A 6130-nucleotide genomic window follows, 5' to 3' on the forward strand; every position below is an offset into this window, starting at 1 on the left:
GGGAACAATAAACTGAGTTTCTTGGGTAGATACAAGATCAAAGAGGATGCTGCCCCAACCTCCACCCTCCTCAAATGGTTTTCGTGGAATCTCTGAGCTTCAAAAGTTCATGTATTATAAACTTAGCCCCTAATTCATATATAAGTGATGTCTCAAGTTGGGGCATTTAGGAGATAATTAGGGTTGCATGAAGCCACGGGGATGTAACCCCACAATACCATGGCTTTATAGGAACAAGAAGTGAGGCTAGAACTAGAACATGCCATGTGTCTCACCATGAGACAGACTCTGCTATTATGATGCAGAGAGAGAGAGAGAGAGAGAGAGAGAGAGAGAGAGAGAGAGAGAAGAGAGAAGAGAGAAAGAAAGAAAGAAAGAAAGAAAGAAAGAAAGAAAGAAAGAAAGAAAGAAAGAAAGAAAGAAAGAAAGAAAGAAAGAAATCCTTTAACAAATGCCAGTAACATGACATGCTCTTTCCAGACTCTGGAAGTATGAACGAAATAAACTTCTGTTCTTCATAAGTTATTTGGTCCGTTATATTTTGCTGCAGCGACAGATGGCCTAAACAAAGCAGACACGCCACTCAGATAAATAGCTGCTATTCACAGTGTAATGGGACCTTCTCAGTGCTTGGTCATCTTCTCAGATTGGTCTGACTAAGCTTACAAGACAGGTGTGAAGGGCTGGAGAGATGGACCAGCACTTAAGAGCACTGGGTTCTCTTCCAGAGGACCTGGGTTCAGTTCCCAGCAACCACATGGCTACTCATAACTATCTGTGATTCCTGTCCTGGGATACTTAATGTCCTCTTCTGACTTCTGCAGGACCGCACACACACATGGTATACAAACTAAACAACTCATATCCATAAGATAAATACGGGTGAGAAGCAGCAGCACGGGGGTCCTGCACTCCCATGTGCTCCTGCAGAAGCCTCCGTCCTGCAGAATGGAAAGCCAAGCCAGGCTATGTGGACGAGAGCAGGCAACATTTCTTTCACTACATTAATATGGAATTTCATGCCTTAAGTCTGTGGGAGGCAATTCTTGAAGGTCTTAGCACATCATGGTGCCCATCATGGCTCTACCTTGAAGGTCGTGTGGCCCTGGGGACCTCAATGTGATGTTTCATAATTTTCAAGTTTTGTGTGAGACACACCAAAATTTGCAGAACATTTCCAGGCCAAAACAACAATAAGGCGTTGTTTTGTAGATAAGATCTCCATTCACCTGTGTCTTGACACTTACCCATGCCAATCAGAATCAGGAGACTATCAGCCTTGACCCTCTCTCTGTCAACAAACCCAGACTTGGAGACTAATAATGAGCAGAACTGTGACAATAATAATAGCTAGCACTTTATAATCCGCCCCAGTTACTGTCTGACAGAAATCTGCAGTTTCTAAGTGTTTCATACATTCTCATAAAATTCTGTGAGTTAGATTCTATGACATCATTTGATTTTACAGGTAAAGGAACTGAGGCAGACAATAATACCATACGAAGAAAGTGTCAGTGCCTGTGACTCTAACCCTGGCAGTCTGAAGCCCTGGGTTCTTTCCCTAATGCCACCTTAGCATTCCTTTAGGCTCCTCCCAGCAGTCACCTAGCAAAGGCCAGGTAGGCCTGGCTTGCTACAAAAGAGATTGTTTGCCATCCTTTTCTTTCTCTGACCCCAGCTTCTCCCTCTCTCCCTTTCCTCTTCCCGCCCATGTGTTCCTGCCTGCCTCTCCTCTTCTCTTCTNTTCTCTCTCTCTCTCTCTCTCTCTCTCTCTCTCTCTCTCTCTCTCTCTCTCTCTCCTCTCTCTCTTTCTCTGTCTACCCTTCTCAACTCCCCTTCCCATGCCCCTAAACACTATTCTATATTAGATCCATTGAATGGCTGGTACCTGGGGGGGGGGGAGATGCCTCATCATGGGCCCACTGAGGTACCCCCTCCCACTACACCATACCTCGATCTACAGAACACATCATTCCCACTGTGTATTGTTCCCTAAAGGGCTGTTGCAAAGGGATTCCCAACCTGTAACTACACAAGGGCCATGCAACAACTCCGGGGTGCCTGGGAATTTCTACATCAAGCAGACAGAATTCACGAGCACACATATAATGCCTGAGATATAGTCACGCAACTACCAAATGTGTGCAGACGCTGATGCATAAATGGAATCATGAAACCTTGAACACATTGTTACTTCTACCTATACTTTGCCCATCACAAATGCAGAGGAGAAAGCAAAGACCTTGGTGATACATCTAATTACAGTCTCCTTCTGCCTTATTTTGAGACACTGATAGATTTGCTTTTCTAAAATATTTTAGGGAAACATAAATCAAAAGATTAAATGAGTATAAATTCTAAACAAAAGCAACTTCAATTTTTCTTGAAATATGCCATAGAGGTTAAGTCACACACAGTAAGTGAATTGAAGGATGAATTTCATAAAGTGAAATTACCACACCACTAGCATCCAGGTCCAGAAACAAGAGACCATTTGATTCCTGAATGCTCCTCACACTTTCTGCAACCTTGCACCAAAAGGGCAGTCATTTGGTAGTGTGTACAAGAGTGCCCTCAAAATGATATGCTCAAGTCCCAACTGTTGGCATTTCGTCTAGACTCTGCCCCACAGTTACCTGGTAACATCCAGGGGTGCCTGACTCACCATAAAAGCGGCTGCTGCCACCTCCTCACAGTCTTGCTCTCTTGCTCTTAACCTCTTGCTCCTGACCCTCACCCTCTTTCTCCTCATTCCCCTCCCCCCTCTCTCACCACCAGCTTTTGGCCAGCCTCTACATCTCCCTCTCCCTCTCCCTCTCCCTTTCTCTTTGTCTTTCTCTCAACTCCTCTCCTCATACCCCCGAATAAACTCTATTCTACACTATACCATTGTGTGGCTGGTACCTCATGGAGGAAGGAATGCCTCAGCATGGGCCCCCAGAGGCACCCCCTTCCCCCACACCTTACCGAGCCTCCACCAAACCCCTGGTTTTTCTTTATCTTTTTATAAAACACAACATCAACACTTGGTACTTGTGAATGAATGTGACCTTGTTTGGAGTTAGGCTGGGGTCTTTTCAGTTCAATCGAATTAACACAAGGTCGTACTGGATATGGGTGAACTCTAATCCTGTAACTGTTATCCTCATAAAAAAACAGGAAGAAAGCACGGAGGAAGGAGCCCCACCCCCACACCGCAGAAACCAAGAGAGACACATAGGTAAGATCATTCCGTGGTGGGAACGCAGCTTGGAGTGAGACAGCTACCCACTGAGAGACAGCCAGCAAGGATTGCAGGCAGCTACAGAGGGCAGGAGAGGCGAGAAAGGACCCTCCCCTAGAGTCTTGAGGGGCACAAAGCCCAGAAGACACCTTGATTGCAAATGAGCTTCTAGCTTCCAGGTCTGTGAGAGAATAAACCTTTATTGTTTGACATCGCCTAGCTCGGGACAGCACCCCAGGGACCTAATACACTGTTATTTCCCCTCCTAACACTATACAATTGGGGTTTTGCCTGTGTTTTACTTTACGTGACTGGAATCATACCATGCACAACCCTCAGTGCGTCTCCTTTCACCCAGCAGTGTTATCTGTAATTCACTCACATTTTTGTGTGCAGTTGTAAATCTGTTCTCGGTTCTCAGCATTAGATCTAAACAAAAAGGCTCTTGGCAGGGGAACAGTCAACATCATGGGGAATTTACAACCCACCTTTTCACGAAGGTAAGGGACCTTGGTGTGATGGTTCAAATAGAAATGTAAACAAGCCCCTGGTTTTTGAGAGTTGCCTTGGTCGTGGTGTCTCTTCACAGCAAGGAACACTGACTGACACTTGGCATAGGGTGAATGACAGCAATGGCTACAGTCTGTGTGTTTCATTGGCTTCCGACTGTTGTTTGTCTTGAGTCTAGTGGAGCAAGATCCCTGAGAGCCTCCCAGAGCAGAGTCCTAACACTGAAGACATCTCGGTGCTGAGGCTACTGCCAGGAAAGAAAGTAGGGTTTGGGGGTGAGTGGGGGAACCCTGCATGGGAGAAACGGGTAGGCAAAATCCTGAGGCATGGTCAAGGTCCTTCAGACTTCCCTTCTAGGGCTGTCTGGTAAAGCTGTTATAGCATTACATTTTCTGTGCTTTTCTGTTGCTGGTTTTAATAGGTATATTTAAGAGTCATAATAAAAGAAACAAGAGCCTTTCTAGGGGAAGAGACGGTGGGAAGGTCGGTTTGCTGGGGCATTGGAAACAAAATATCAAAGCAGGGGGCAGGGTAACTGAAACAGCAGGCCCTCTCACAGGACCAAGGTAGCTCCGCAGCCTCTTCCTTTCCTCTGAAGACAGCCACTGTCTGCCCATACCCACATGGCCTCTGCCCCTGGGTTCTGTGTTCCTGGTGTCCTTCATGTGCCTAAACACCTCTCCTTAAAAGGACACTAGACCTACTGGGTTAGGACCCACTCTAATAGTCTCCTTTTAACCCGAACTAATCTCCAATTGCAGTCATATTCTGAGGTCCTGGGAAGCCAGAGGCGGGTTGCAGAAGCATTTTAAGTCCCAACATGAGTTTGAGGGAAGGGGTGTAATTCTGTCCATCCCAGGAAATTCATTTTATTTTCATTTTTAGCTGATGTGGAACTCTGCCCTCATCGTAGTGGACTTTCCTACAAGCAGGTTTCAGATCCTAATGCCTGAAATGTCAACAATGCCGTGTGTCACTGCATCGGAGGTTGCCACAACAGGGAAGCTCCCTCTCTCCATTGACCTGGATTTTAATCAAAATTGCAAAGCAAAGCAATTTGTTTGCAAAGCAGTTCTGGTTTGAGACTATAGATGGAATCCCGAGCAGGGTTTTAAACATCTTCCATAATGAAGACTGACAAGACTATTTTCATATGTAGAGAGCTTACCGACCATGACGAGAAAGTGTTCCACTCACAGGTCTTGTGTTTTTGTTTTGTTTTTCCTCCTTTCAATAAAGCATGGCCCTTCCAAAGATGCACACTGTTGGTGACAGTGAGGGGTCGGGAAGGGAGGGAGGGTGGGAGGGAGAGAGGGAGGGAGGGAGGGGTGTTAATTCCTCATTGTTTAGGAAACACTTGCTATGTTTCCATCTGTTTGGCGGGGTTTTGTTGAGAGGTTTGCAACATGAGACTTTCATTTTCATTTCTGTAAATTCCTTCAAGGGAGCCTTTGTTGAGTGTGACATTACCAGGTAGCATTCTTGATCCCAGAACTGCACAGATGGTCCCCAATGGGGTTCGTGGCCCAGTAGATGACATGAGCACACAGCAACCAACTTCCAGAAAGTCTGCTCGGTGTAGCGATGAGAAGGCTAGATTGTCTCCACGACAGGCTTCAAACTGGCAGCTCCAGACACGAAGCCTAAATCTCTGTTTCCAAGAATTACCGAGTCCAGACAAGTCCTGCACTCAGGAGCTGCCCTGCCACCTGGCCTGAGGCGAGGACAATGGTGACAGCAGCGGTTTCCAGACTTCCTCAGCTACTTCCTCAGAAACATTTCCCAGACCCCCTCAGCAACAGTTTCCAGCCCCCAAGTCCCAGTAATGGAATGTCCCTAGAGATGGAGTAAGATAAAGGTCACCTACCCTGGAATCCCTTAATATGCTTTAAATCAGGCCTGCAAGCTCACTTGGTGATCTATCTTGGTGATGGGAGACCCCAGCATGCTGGACTTCCGCAGAATAAAACACTCTTTATGCTTACACACTATTTGAGTTCGGGTATCATTCTTTGGTGAATCATGGACCCTTACAGGGAGAGAGTACATTCAGTCTGGGTTCTGAGAATTATCCCTGTGGTCCACGGAGACAGAAACCAGTGATGGTAAGCAGTCATGAAGCAGTCATGAGGTTGCCACTAAGCCACAGTGGGTGGCATGAGAGGTAGGCAGTTAATCCATGGTGAATTCCATGAGAGAATTTTGGTCTCTCTCTTTGGGAATTGGGGTCTGTAAGTGTCTGTGATGACCTCTTTAACAAAAGATGGTGATTTTTTTTTTTTTAAGAGCCATTGTTCGCTTCTGCTTTCCTAGAGAAATATGACTGTTTTGTAAATAGATAATAGAACTCATCTTAAGAGATACTAAAGCCGGGCCTGGTGGCGCAGGCCTTTAATC

The sequence above is a fragment of the Mus pahari genome, chromosome 9, assembly GCF_900095145.1.
Source record: "Mus pahari chromosome 9, PAHARI_EIJ_v1.1, whole genome shotgun sequence".
Taxonomy (NCBI): domain Eukaryota; kingdom Metazoa; phylum Chordata; class Mammalia; order Rodentia; family Muridae; genus Mus; species Mus pahari.